We start from the raw sequence: 15,658 nt of genomic DNA, 5'->3' as shown, positions 1-15,658 counted from the left end.
AGCATCTAATAAACATCTTTTAGATCAGCAACCAGGATTTCTTTCTGAGCTCCTTCTCCTGAAACCAACAACCAAAACATCTAAATTCCAACAATGCTTTATGAGACTTTTAAGCTGCTCCCCCTGAACCTGTGCCTGCTGCACCCCCTGAAACTGTGCCTGAAGAATCCTGACATACCCATCTCAGACCTTTTCAAACCAGAGTTTTCCCTTGCTGTTCAGAACTCCATATACGCGATTTCTCCTGCATAAACCAGCGTATGTACACGGATATACTTTCTGCAACAAGCGTACAACATACACGCGACTTACCCAGCATAAATCGGCGTATATACGCTGATATCCCTTACGTAACTTGCGTATACCAACTTTTCTGTAGAACAGACAATCTTTAACAGCAGGATGAAGCATCAACTACTCCCAGTTTTTGTCTGAGATATTCAAAAGTTTCCCTGAGCAGTGGTTTTGTGAGAATATCAGCAACTTGTTCCTTAGAAGGAACATACTCCAACTTGACCTTCTGCTCAAGCACTTGTTCCCGAAGAAAATGGTACTTGATTGGTATGTGCTTGGTCTTTGAGTGCATGACTGGATCCTTTGAAATGCTGATTGCACTTGTATTATCACATAAGATAGAGACTGGTGGAGTGCAAATGATTTGAAAGTCCTGCAAGGTCTGCATCATCCAAAGAAGTTGTGTGCAACAAGATGCCGCAGCCACATATTCTGCTTCAGCTGTAGATAAGGCAATCGAACTCTGTTTCTTGCTGAACCAAGATACTAATCTGGAACCCATGAAGAAAGCACCACCACTTGTGCTTTTCCTATCATCCACACTTCCAGCCCAATCTGCATCTGTGTAAGCATGAAGAGTGAGATCAGTATTTCTAGGATACCATAAGCCATAGTTTTGGGTCCCTTGAAGATACTTGAAGATTCTTTTGACTGCCTGAAGATGAGTTTCCTTTGGGTTGGCTTGAAATCTTCCAACAATTCCTACTGCATGTGTAATATCTGGTCGGGTACCTGTCAAATAAAGCAAACTCCCAATCATGGATCTATAAGTGGGTTGGTGAACTGCTGCTGATTCATCATTTGCACTGAAGCTGCATCCTGTAACCATGGGAGTACATACTCGCTTTGAATCTTCCATGCCATACTTCTTCAAGATCTGCTTGAGGTACTTGGTTTGAGACAAGAAGATACCTCCTTCATTTTGTTGGATTTGCAATCCAAGAAAATATGTCAATTCTCCAAGTAGTGACATTTCGAATTCTTTCTGCATAACCAAGGCAAAGTTTTGACTCATAGTCTCTTCATTGCTGCCAAAGATAATATCATCTACATAAACAACAAGAATTAGCAATTTGTTATTTTCAACTTTTATATAGGGATTGCTATCTGCTGATCCTTTTGAAAAGCCTTGTTGGTGAAGATATTTGTCCAACCGATAGTACCAAGCCCTTGGAGCTTGTTTGAGTCCATAGAGGGCCTTTTTCAATCTGCATACAAGGTTTGGATCATTCCCAAGAATGAAACCATCTGGCTGCTCAATATATACTTCTTCTTCTAAGTCTCCATTCAGAAAGGCTGATTTCACGTCCATTTGAAATACCTTGAAGTTTTGAAAGCTTGAGAGAGCAAGGAACATTCGGATGGCCTCAAGTCTTGCCACAGGAGCAAAGGTCTCTTCAAAATCTATTCCTTCTTGCTGCGCATACCCTTTACAAACAAGTCTGGCCTTGTTTCTAATTACTTCTCCATTTTCATTCAATTTATTCTTGAAGACCCATTTTGTTCCTATTACATTCTTATCTTTTGGTCTAGGAACTAATTCCCAAGTGTTGTTCTTTTCGATCTGCTCAAGTTCTTCATCCATTGCTTTGACCCAACATTCATCTTTGCATGCCTCTTTCACATTTTGTGGTTCAGTGGAGGAGAGTAATGCCAAATAGCTTGAAGTTTCTGCAAGTGTCCTTCTTGTTTGTACTCCTGCTTCTTTCTGCCCCACAATCTGAGATTCTGGATGATTCTTTTGAACATATCTGGATGGAGTCTTTTCTTCTATTCTTGTCTGCTCCTCTGGTTCTTCTTGAGGTTCTTCTTCTTCTTGAGGTTCTTCTTCTTCATCATTCCGCCTTTGAGGGTAGCCTTCATCTTCTTCAATGTCTTCATGATGAACTTGCCTAGGAATATATCCCTTCTCATCAACCACTACATCAATGCTGTCAACAATTCTGCCAAGTCTTTTATTGTAGCACTTGTATGCTTTGCTATGTGGAGAATAACCAAGAAGAATGCCCTCATCTGCTCTTGGTTCAAGTTTGCCAAGTTGCTCATCAGTATTCTTAATATAACATTTGCTCCCAAAGATTTTGAAGTGCTTCACCGAAGGAGTCTCACCACTCCAGAGCTCATGAGGTGTTTGAGTGCTGTTTACTCGGACATTTGTTTTGTTAAGAATAATAACCGCAGCATGTGCAGCTTCACCCCAGAAGGTTGCGGGAGTACCTGATTCATCAAGCATAGCACGAGCCATTTGTTGGATTGTTCTGTTCATTCTTTCCACAACCCCATTTTGCTGAGGAGTTCTAGCTGTAGAGAATTCTCTTCTTATCCCATGTTCTTCACAGAAATCGAAAAATTCGTTTGAGGTAAAATCCCCACCTCTGTCAGATCTGAGGCACTTAATTTTGTGTCCTGATTCATTTTCAACCAAGGCTTTGAAGGATTTGAATTTTTCGAATGCTTCATCTTTGTGCTTCATGAGCCATAACCAAACAAATCTGGAGAAATCATCAATGAATAATATCAGATATTCTTCTCCTCGAGGTGTCCTCTTCCTAAATGGACCACATACATCTGTATGGACTAGCTCGAGAGGCATGCTAGCTGATCCTTCCTTCTCTGGAAAGTTAGTTCTAGTTTGCTTTCCAAACTGACAAGATTTGCATATGGTATTGTCTGGAATTTTGATATCTGGAAGACCACGAACTGCCTGATATTTGCATGCTTTCCTTATTTGTGAAAAGCTTAGATGCCCCAACCTCCGATGCCATAGCCAGTGTTCATCATCCTTGCTTAAGTAGCATTGTTGTCTTTCCTCAAAGATATATAGATTATTTGGAGTCTTTCTTCCTTTGATCACTGTTTTACCTGTATCAAGATCGCGAACACAACATCCATTTGATCTAAATATTACCTCAGTTCCTTGATCGCACATCTGACTGACACTCAAAAGATTATGCTTCAATCCATCAACATATAAAACATTTCCTGCTTTGACCTTCTATTTCAACGGAGCAACACCTTTTCCTTTTATGGCTGCAGAGATATCGTTCCCAAAAGAAACTTTCTTCCCCTTTTCTAATGCGGTATATGACTCAAGCTTTTCTTTGTCCCCTGTCATATGCTTCGAACATCCGCTGTCAATGTACCATAGACTTTCTTGACCTTCTGCATAAAAGGCTATCCCACATCTTTCTGGTTGTGATTCTTTTATTCTCCATGTTCTAACATTTGAGGTTTGTTCCTTCTGAGTTGTCTTCCGGAACCTGCTCCTGCATTCAGAGTCTTCATGACCAAAGTTATTACAAATAGAGCATTCAACTTCATTTTCAAGAACCGAAAAATTGTTATAAGTCCTTTTCATGGTTCCAGTCATTCTCCCTTGCTTTTGAGCTTCTCTAGTCATGATTGTTTTGTAGGCAACACATTGAGCTGCTTTGTGACCGAAGTTATGGCAAGAAAAGCATTGGCCATTAAAGAAACTTCTACGATAATCAGATCTATCATCCAACCGATTGTAGCTTCTATTCATTCTTGGAGCAAATTGGGAAGATTTTACCTGTGGCTGATTGTAGCTTCTGTTTGTCCTTAAGGCAGTTTGTCCCCGAATTTCTTGATTATCTTTATTTGTTCTTGAGATAGACTGTCCCTGATTCACCTGATGACTTTTATTTGGCCTTTGCTCGCTTCTCCTTGCTGCATCAAGATAACTTTTAGAGGTAGAGGCTTGAGATGTTTGTCCATTATATCCAAGACCTGTCTTGATTAGAGGAGATCGCTGCACATTGATAATCTCATCCAAGGTTTCAGATCCTTTAACAAACTTAAGATTAATTGCTTTGGTTTTCTCAATCTACTTTCTAAGACAAACAATCTCACATTCCAATTTTTCAAGATGTTTTTCCTTTTCAGCTAGTTGACATTGTAGAGAATCAATAATAGCACTCTTCTCTTCTAAACAAACTTTGAGATCTTTCATTTCTTCATAAAAGCCTTCTACATCTATAGCATCCATGTAGTCATCATCTTCAAAAGCCATTAAAAGTTTATATCTATTACCTTGTTCATCTTCATCACTATTTGAAAGTCCATCACTATCTTCATGAGTGTAATAGCTTTTCTTCTTTTCATATTGTTTCTTGTTCCATTTAACAGGTTCCTTTCCCTTGGCATTCTTATCTTTGTGAGGACATTTGGCAGCATAATGACCTACTCTTCCACAAGCAAAGCATTTAAAAGGTAACTTACCTCTGAACCTTCCAGAACCCCTTTGAAGATTTCTGACAAAATTTGATTCCTCTTCTTCATCTTCTGGTAGGTGACTTGCTTCATAGTAATCTTCTTTGCCTGAAGCCTTGAAAGCAGCTTCTCTTCTGTCTGATGGACCTCCCTTTCTCATTTCATAAGCGGTTAGAATTCCGTGAAGCTGAGACATAGTAAGAATTTGCAAATTTTCCTTTTCTTCTATGGCAGACACTTTAGATTCAAACTTGGGGGACAAAGATCTTAGAACCTTTTCAACCACAATAGCCTCTTTTATTTCTTCACCCAAGTTTTGCATGCAATTGACAATCTCATCTACCCCAAGGAAGTAGTTAGCCACACTTTCATCATTATACATTCTGAGAGTCTCATACTTAATCCTGAGAGTTTGAAGTTTAGCACGCTTTACCTGATCGTCTCCTTCATAGCTCGTGACCATTTTATCCCATATTTCTTTTGTAGATTTATAGTGCATTACCTTCATGAATTCTGATTGAGAGATGCATCCCAATAGAGTATTGACTTCTTTCGCATTTGTTTCATATTTCTTTTTCTCGGCTGCATCTGTAGGAGTAGCTGAAGGAAAAGTGTAGCCTATCTCTACGATGTTCCAAACTTCTGTACCAAGAGATTGAAGATAGGCAGTAACTCTTACCTTCCAATAATTGAAGTTTGTCCCATCAAAAACCGGTGGCCTGATTGATGCTTCTTTCTCGTAGTTGCTCATGATGAACGATCTACCTTCAAGCAGTCAAGCTTCTCTGAAGGACCTGCTCTGATACCAATTGTTGGAAATAATACTGAGAGGGGGGGGTGAATCAGTATTATCAGAACTATAAAACTTTTTCAATGCTCAGAAACATATACGCTACTTTCGTTAAGTTAACTCGCGTGTATACGCAACTGTGTCTAAAGAAAACAGCGTATAACCAGAAATCTTATGATTCAGTTAGTTTATCTTCAGTTAAGTGCATAAGGACATTATTCACCATATTAAGAGTAAACAGATGCAGTAGAACAGATCACACACATGAACACCATGATATAAGGTGGAAACCCAATGTGGGTGAAAACCACCTGCTGCAAGTCGTCTCTATCTTTCTTTAATATGAAACTTCAGTTTACAATCTTTTTGTACTGGAGCAACCTTATACCAGTACGCAGGCTACAACCTGCAGAAGGCTACAACCTTCTCTCGTTCTCCAAACTTCCTTGGAAGGGAGCTCCAACCCCCTTTGCTCTTGTACTAGCCAAGATACTAGTACGTAGGTGCTGGCCTACAATCTTCTTTCTTTCAGGTACCACCTTTCATACATTTTCAGACGGGATATTCCTGAAGCACAACATTACAATCTGAAGACCATAATTCATTCAACTTTCACAACAGATCATTGAAGCACAAAACAACCAATACTAGCATCATCAATCTTTGAATCACTGAACCACTGAAACCCTGTCAATCACCAGTTACCAGAACACAGAGCAGACTACAGAACTCTGCAATAACAGTCAGATCCAACTATAACCCAAAAATCAAGCTTCAAAAGATATACGCTACTTCAATGAGAGCAACCCGCGTATACACGCGCTTTTAACGAAGACAACCTGCGTACAGATCTAAAAATAAATTCTCTCAACTTGCAGCTGTACCAGACATCAGTTAGACCCAGAACATAACATTGCGTCAGTATGCAGATCTAGAAATACGCATAATCAACCATATCATAATAGTGCATTTCAAACCATTAGATCCCGATCTATCCTTAGATCTAGTCTTCCATCAACCGATGTGATCTCTCCTTAGCTTAGATCAAGCAACCCAGAACCTGCATACCAGATCTCTTCCTTTTTCAAATATTCAAGCCTTTTCAAAAGATGATCTTACCTAATGATCTTCTTCTCCTTATATAGCCTTAGGCCTTGCTCAATACCAAGAGCCAAAACCATAGAGATCCAATACCATTAACTTAAAAACTAGGGATCAACACGTCTGTCGAGATACTTTGGTCCAAAGACATAGGCTCAAGTACCGAGGACTAACTATCATGGACCAAAAGGAAGCTTCCCGACATATACGCCCTTTTCTGTTCATGCATCTGCGTGTATACGCGCCTTCGTATATAGCTCTCCTGTGTATACGCGACTTAGTATGCAGATCACCAACATGTATACGTAATTTGGACTTAATTAACCTGCGTATATGAGATTTCTCTTCATTCTGTAGTCTGAACAGAGATCTGTCATCAAAGACAGTTGCCATCAAGGACAACACCTGTACCATAGCGCCACACCTGTGCCAAAATGCCAACAGACTTTTGAGAAACTAATTGCAGATATGAGATCCTCTTGAAATATTACCTAATTTGAAAAAAAAAAATGGTCGAATCGTAGTCTGGATGAGGGAGATATCACTGATTTAAAAGCAACTCAACTTTCAAAATTTTTTGTGACGGCGGGACAGTTGCAGCGCAAATATAAATTTCCAGTGCCTAAATCAGGATTCCTATCACATGGGAAGATGTAGAATGGTCGTTCCATTTTCGAAAACAGGTCATGGTAAGCATTCTGAGTAGTATTGATGGAACTGTGGCCATTTTAAATTTTCGCCAAGTAAATGATTTTTTAAAACCCTCTTCATGGCTTCTAGAAAGATGTATTTTATAGGAAACGTGGATGGGATGACTGTTAGCTCTGCTACATGTTGTTGATTTTCAAAGAGTGGAAGTGAGCTCGGTCCTTGGTTTCTCACTGAGAAGAGGTCTCCACTAGTTATCGTCCTTTTTCTCCTTCACCTCGCTTACTCGCTTTCACCCCGCTACCTTCGTTTTTTTCGTTCACTCCGCCTATATTCTCATACTCCCGCGATCTCTATTTTCCTCCTTTCCCCGAATAAACCTTCATCCTTAAGCCCCAAGCGCTAAGTTTAAGATCCCTTATCACCATAACCATGTGACCCCGCGCTCATATGCTCACATGCCTTCATAAACCCTCCGCCGCAATCTCAGTCGTTGGTTTACCGCACCCTGATCGAACGGTCCCGAGCCGCGTCCGACCAAAAAACATGTGTGCCAATCTTCCACCGTCCGATAATCTTTGACATGATCAGACGTCATTTTCTCCTCCCGCTCTCGCAAACTAACTTCACGTTAGCTCACTGGGAAAGCAGTTTTTGTCCCGTCACATCTGCCACGCATCGCCCGATGACTCGCATCGCTCGCCCGCGTACCTTTACCGCTCACCCACCAAAAGTAGTGCGATAAATACAGCTTACCGCCCACTCACCCGTCCCTGCTCGCTATCTTCTATGCATCTTATTCCCCCGATGGCCGTCGGATCTGACCACCCGAGATCTGACGGCTCCTGTTTGTCTGTTCCCGCTTCCGCCTGTTTCCTCCCGCTGAGCCATATCTGTCATCCATCTGTTTCATTCGACGACCAATCTTGCTCTTCTGACCAGATCTTCCACCCGTCGTGCTCATTCGTCCGCCATGTAGTCTTTGTGTCCTCGACCTGTACCATGCTTCTGAAGGACAAAGGTGGCCAGTGTTAGTACCCGGCGCATTTCATCTCCAACCACTACATTCAAGAAACAGAATGGCCGAGAAGGGAAAGGACCAGCCTCGAGCAGATAAAACATTTATCAGTTATGGAGCTTCATCCATATTACACTCCACTTACTCGAGAACGATAGCAGAGTATCTGAAAAGATCAATTATGTTCATTAAAGCACCCAGATTGTAGCAGAGACTCTTTCAGAGAGTTAAGGTGGTTGGTGGTCAATTATGACCCCTCCACACATAGAACAACAGCATATCTTTGTAATCAAACTCTATATATACCCAGAACATAGATGTAATCAGGGTTGATGGTTGTTGTTTTGATGTAAGGTTCAACTTGTGGAGACTGTAACTACTTTGATACTTGCAGCGTCTGGTCTTCATTTTCTGCTAATACAAACTTCTTTTGTTGTTAATTGCTCACTTTCCATTTCTACTCTATTCTAGGCTATGCCTGTTATGCATTTGTTCATGTGCTCTTGATATTTAGTATCAGAGGGGCTGTCATCCCACCTCTGTGTTGAAGTCTAGTATGTATCATTGAATGTGTTATGCGGGTTTCTATTTACTTAGTGCCAGAGAGCTGTCATCCTCTCTGTGCATTAGGAAATAGATTTGCAGACCTCTTTACTGGTTGCAGCCAACCATCACATGGTCTTGTGCATCTGTTGGTGTGGTCAGTATTCTCCATGTTCACCTAATCCTCAAACTGTGAGTAATTGGTAGTCTAAAGCCTTGTAGTCTGGGGGTGTTCACCCATGTTTGGAGTTAAGCATAGTAGAAGTGGTTATCTCGCTTGGACAAGCATCATTGTTAAAATTGGAAACCAGGGCAAAACTTCATGTGGGTCATCTTATTCATGGCTAATAATATTTTTATTAGATTCCTCTCGTCGAGAGGTGTAGGATTGATATAAAGATCATCCAATTCCGATAAGTATTCATGGAGATATGAATTTATTTTGATTATGGAATTATTATCAAGCCGACCTACAACTCATGTAGGCTCAGAAGCCCAAAATTCGCATCTATTCACCCACCAACGTTGTGTATAAATATAAGAGGACTTTTCCTCATTTGGACTCACTCATCTCATCACATCTCTCTCTCTCTACTGCGCAGATATGAGTCTCTTCTCTACTGCGCTAAAATGGGTCTCTCTCTCTCACACATGTGAAGCCGTAAGCTGCTGAATTTGAAGCTGCAACTGCAGAAGTAAAGATTGACTTGCATGGCCTACAAGATCTCCTCTTTGGAACTGCTTTGTAGGTTCATCTGAACCTCCTTTGAAAGCCACAACTTTTGGTGGTGGAATGAAGTCAATCCGACAAACGGTTTGCAAGATATCGACTGCCCTAGTTTGAAGCCGGAAACTGCTAAAACTGAAGCTGCAACTGCAGAAGTAAAGATTGACTTGCGTGGCCTAGAAGATCTCCTCTTTGGAACTATGCTGTAGGTTCATCTGAAACTCCTTTGAAAGCAGCAAATTTTGGTGGTGGAATGAAGTCAATCCGACGAACGGTTTGCAAGATATTGACTGCCCTAGTTTGAAGCCGGAAACTGCTGAAACTGAAGCTGCAACTGCAGAAGTAAAGATTGACTTGCGTGGCCTAGAAGATCTCCTCATCTGAACTACGTTGTAGGTTCATATGAACCTCCTTTGGAAGCCGAAACTTTTGGTGGTGGAATGATGTCAATCCGACTGTCGGTTTGTGAGATATGGTCTGCCCTAGTTTGATAATGAAGCCGCTAATGCTGATGCTACTGATCTAGGGTTTGCTACTGCTGATATGAATCAGATTTATTGTACTATTTCTCTCTGCTGAATTATTGAATATGAAAGAAGATTTGATCAAAGGGTTTCCCCACACATTGTGGGGTTTGTCCCTGGCTAGCTGCCACATCTTGTGTCTCTTGTCTTGGCTTGTTTTATGTCGATTGTTTAATGTTCTATCTGCACTTTACTTTATGTACATGTGATTGCTAATCTGTGGAATATAATAAGAAAAAGAAGTAAACTATTATAAGCATAGAACATACCATAACTTAACATGGTATCGGAGCTGAGGTGAAGACAAAGCCCGAGCAAGAGCAAGAGCAATCACCGAAGAGAAGATTGGCGAGGCTATCCTAAAAGAACTATGGGGTCCGCAACACTCTACCGAAGGCAAGCTTCATGAGAATGCTGACTATCACGGATGGAAGATGTATATCGATCTAACCCTAGATGATCAAGGAGTGCTGGACCATGTAAGAGGCAATATTGTTGAGCCTCCATCAAATGCATCCGCTGCTGCCTGGAACAAATGGAAAAATGGAGAAGTCAAAACAAAGAAGATCATCCGGGACTCTGTCGACAAGCACTTGGTGGCCTACATCTTTGAACTGGACACCTCCAAGGAAATCTACAATAGACTGGTGAGTTTATTTTAAATTTAAGATGCAAATCAAGTTTTGTTTCTTAGAAATAAGCTGAGGGAAATCAAGAAGGGTAAAGATGAGAGTATGCAAGCATACTTCTTAAGGATCACTGAAGTCAAGAACGATCTCCTATCTATTGGGGAGGCTATTACTAACAGGGAAATGGCACTCACGACTCTTGGAAGATTACCATCCGAATGGTACGTGTTCAAGACTACTCTTTTGAAAAATAATGTAATTCCTGGTTTCGAGGAATTAATGGCTAGATGTATTCAAGAAGAAACAAGGGTAGAAAAGCAAGAAATGCCCTTGCCTAAAGATCCTCCTGCTGCCTTTTCTTCTCATGCTAAGAAAAGAAATAATTCTGGGACTAAATCAAAAGGAAAGACTGGACCTAAGGGTGGAAGAAAAGGACGATGTTAAATCTGCGATAAAGCAGGTCACTATGCAAGGGAGTGCCTTGATAGAAAGGACTCACACCGGGACGATGATCAAAATCCCTCTGATGGCAATCAAAGGAATGACAAATTCAATAGCAAAGGTAAAAGGAGAGCTGGGAATCAAGGAAGAGGACAAGCATTCAAGAAGGCTAGAAATTCCAGGATGTACTAAATGCACCTTACCTCCGAAAGAACCTGGTGTCCATCTCGACAATGGAAGACAAAGGCTACAAGGTAACCTTCAGCGATGACAAGGTACGCATATGGAAAAATAATGTTAAAGATGCCTTTACTCTTGGGTTTCGTGTTGATTCATTATATCAGGTCGATGGAAGTCTGCTAGGTGTCATGTCTTATGACACATCTCTTTAGTCTGAACTTTGGCATCGGAGGTTTGCCCACCTTCATTACAAAGCTCTACTCTATGTAAGACAGATGGTAATAGGGATGCCCGAATTCCAAGTAGAGAAAGAAGGTGTATGTCTGGATGTGTTGAAGGAAAGCCCAAAAGGGGACCATTCCCCTCAAGTCAAATCAAGACCTCCGATATATTACAGTTGGTTCACTCAGGCATATCTGAGGCTGGCATTAAGAGGGAGACTACTACAGCACATACTCCTAAGTAGAATTGTGTGGCGGAAAGGAAGAACCCTACGACTGTGGACGCTGTCTCTATGGGTAGATGATGTAATAATGCCTGATGTGGAGGAACCCATGGATCCTATTTCTCCACCTGAGCCTCCCTCTTCTAGGAAGAGGCCTTCATGGCTTAGGGGGATACTTGATGATGCTGAAGGACATGTTGCACCCCGAGGAACCTTTCGTGAAAATAAGAAACCTAACAGGTATCAGGAATACCTGACCATCATGAGCACGATTATACAAAATGAGCCTTCATCATTCTTAGATGCCATCAAGCATCAAATATGGAAGGATGATATGGCCTAAGAACATGAGTTTATTATGATGTCTGGGAAGTAGTGCCCAGACCCCCGGACGAGAAAGTTGTCGCTTCTAAATGGCTTTACAAGATAAAGCATGCAGCAGATGGAAGTACGGAAAAGTATAAGGCTCGTTTTGTTGCTCGTGGTTTCTCCCAGAAGGAAGGTATAGACTATGATGTGATATTTTCACCTGTTGCCAGATATACGACCATCTGCTTGATCATAGCCCTTGTGGCTTCACCAGGATGGAACCTACATCAGATGGATGTCAAGACTGCATTCTTGCACAGTTCGATCAAAGAAGAGGTCTATGTGGAGCAACCCAAAGGATTTGAGATCTATGATTGAAAATATCATGTATGCAGGTTGAAGAAAGCTCTCTATGGGCTGAAGCAAGCATCCCGAGCATGGTATGAGAGGATCGATAGCTACTTGATGAAGCTGGGATTCACTAGGAGTGAAGTCGATCCTAACCTTTACTTTAAGGTTGAAGATGACAAGCCTCTCATACTGGTGTTGTATGTGGATGACCTCTTTCTAACAGGTGCAGACCCTCTCATTCAAAATGTAAGAGGGAGTTGGCTTCTGAATTTGAAATGAAGGACCAGGGACTTGAAGTGTGGCAGAAGCCAAGGGAAATTTTCCTATCTCAAGGAAAATATGTGGTGAAGATTTTGGAAAGATTTGGTATGGTGGACTGCAAGCCTATGACTACCTCGAGGATCTTAACTTTCAGAAGTTATATGGTAGTGATGTCGGACCAGATTTGGGAAATGCCTCTGAGTCTCAAAACTCATTCGCATTGATGTTCTTGGTGAAACTCCGTCCGAACATATGTTTTGCAGTTAGCATTATGAGCTCATATTTGGTTGAGCCTCACTAGATTGGTATCAAGAATCTTCTGAGATGTCTTCAGGACACAATCTCTCATGGACTGAGATACACTGCCGGAAATATGAAACTGCCTGATTATTTGAATGCTGAATAGGCAGGTAGTGTGGAGGATCACTGGAGCACTTTTTAGTGCTGCTTCTCCTTGGATTTTGCTTTCATATAATGGATGAGCAGGAAGCAAAAGTCGATTGCCATAAGCACCGCCGAGATCGGATACATATCTACGAGTATGATCTCGTATGAAGCTGCCTGGTTGGGGAAGCTCTTTAGTGAGCTGTTTGAACACATACCACTGTGATTCTCTGTAACAACCAGAGGTGGGATTCAATTATTGAGGAATCCCGTATTCGTCGATTGCTCCAGCAGATAGACATCATTTGGGACATGGTAAGACGATGAGCAAGGAGGCTCCATCGCATTAAGATGATGTACAGGTTGATACACCTTGTCAAAGCCCCAAGGAAAGATCTAATCTGTGATTTTCCCAAACTACTTGGAGTCGTCAAGAAACCCTTGTACAAGGGTCCTGCATATTGCATACATTGAGCTCTGGGAGCTCTTAGGGCTTGCGGTTCTTACTGGAGCAACATACGACCATAGGGTGACTCACCCTCCCCTGGTGGTGTGCACTGGAACAAGATGATTCGCTCTCTTGTGGGACAAGATGATTTGCTCTCTTGTGGAACAGGATGATTCGCTCTCCTGTGTAGCAGCATGATTAGTTCTCCTGTGAGGCCTGGATTGATGTGTTCTCCATGGCGACTGTAGCAGGATTGATGTGTTCTCCTGTGAGGCCTGGATTAATGTGTTCTCCATGGCAGCCTGGATTGATGTGTTCTCCATGGCGATTGTAGCAGGATTGATGTGTTCTCCTGTGAGGACAGGATTGATTAGTTCTCCTGTCGAGGCATCCTACCCATGCAATCTGGGACTCATGGGAAGTACCTCTCATCTGATCAATGAGTAGAGAAATGAAGTTAGGGACCATAGTAGTACCGACAGACGCATCGTTGTAACTATCATACTCCCTACGCTAGGATGACCTCCATTGATCTGGGATCAATGATACTAGTTTGGGACCAGTGGTAGGAGTTGTACCATACTATGACGCTGACTTCGGGTCGGTTGAGACTGGTCTGGGATCAGTGGTACATACTCTGATACTGACTTTGAGTTAGTGCAGGATGATATTGGTCTGGGACCATTGGAGTTGTACTCACTATGACGCTGACTTTGGGTTGGTTGAGACTAGTCTGGGACTAGTGGTACATACTCTGAGACTGACTTTGAGTTAGTATGATACATCCTCGATCATTTCTTCTTCTTCATAATTCGAACAAAAGCAGAGTAGAACAGAACAATGCAAGAGCGGAGCAGAACAGAACAAAACAGTACAGATCAGTGCAGTGTAGAACAAGACAAAGCAGAACAGGCAAAATAGAGCAGAGCAGGGCAAGGGTCAGGCTGTACAAGGCAGTGCATTTGATGGATGAATAGTAACGACCGATAGACAAATTGCAGATGAAGTTCTCCATGGTTGAGAGGGAGTGTTAAAATTGCAACCAGGGAAAAACTTCATGTGGGTCATCTTTTTCATGGCTAATAATATTTTTATTAGATTCCTCTCATTGAGAGGTGTAGGATTGATATAAAGGTCATGCAATTCCGATAAGTATTCATGGAGATATGAATTTATTTTGATTATGGAATTATTATCAAGCCGACCTACAACTCATGTAGGCTCAGAAGCCCAACAGTCGCATCTATTCACCCACCAACATTGTGTATAAATATAAGAGGAATTTTCCTCATTTGGGCTCACTCATCTCATCACATCTCTCTCTCTCTACTGCGCAGATATGAATCTCTTCTCTACTGCGCTAAAATGGGTCTCTCTCTCTCACACATGTGAAGCCGGAAGCTGCTGAATTTGAAGCTGCAACTACAGAAGTAAAGATTGACTTGCGTGGCCTATAAGATCTCCTCTTTGGAACTGCGTTGTAGGTTCATCTGAACCTCCTTTGAAAGCCGCAACTTTTGGTGGTGGAATGAAGTCAATCCGACGAACGGTTTGCAAGATATCGACTGCCCTAGTTTGAAGCCGGAAACTGCTAAAACTGAAGCTGCAACTGCAGAAGTAAAGATCGACTTGCGTGGCCTAGAAGATCTCCTCTTTGGAACTGTGCTGTAGGTTCATCTGAACCTCCTTTGAAAGCCACAACTTTTGGTGGTGGAATGAAGTCAATTCGACGAATGGTTTGCAAGATATCGACTGCCCTAGTTTGAAGCCGGAAACTGCTGAAACTGAAGCTGCAACTGCAGAAGTAAAGATTGACTTGCGTGGCCTAGAATATCTCCTCATCTGAACTGCGTTGTAGGTTCATCTGAACCTCCTCTGGAAGCTGAAACTTTTGGTGGTGGAATGAAGTCAATCCGACTGTCGGTTTGTGAGATATGGTCTGCCCTAGTTTGATAATGAAGCCGCTAATGCTGATGCTACTGATATAGGGTTTGCTACTGCTAATATGAATCAGATTTATTGTATTATTTCTCTCTGCTGAATTATTGAAGATAAAAGAAGATTTGATCAAAGGGTTTCCCCACACATTGTGGGGTTTGTCCCTGGCTAGCCGCCACATCTTGTGTCTCTTGTCTTGGCTTGTTTTCTGTCGATCGTTTAATGTTCTATCTGCACTTTACTTTATATACATGTGATTGCTAATCTGTGGAATATAATAAGAAAAAGAAGTAAATTGTTACAAGCATAGAACATACCATAACTTAACAATCATTCCTTCCATTCATCCATTTACAACATTTTGTTGAGTTTGTAATGTTCCCGAGCATTTCCG

Source organism: Pinus tabuliformis, chromosome 9, assembly GCF_031772625.1.
Source record: "Pinus tabuliformis cultivar Carrire ecotype Pingquan chromosome 9, CPIR1, whole genome shotgun sequence".
NCBI lineage: Eukaryota > Viridiplantae > Streptophyta > Pinopsida > Pinales > Pinaceae > Pinus > Pinus tabuliformis.
Note: the sequence above shows the minus strand (reverse complement) of the source record.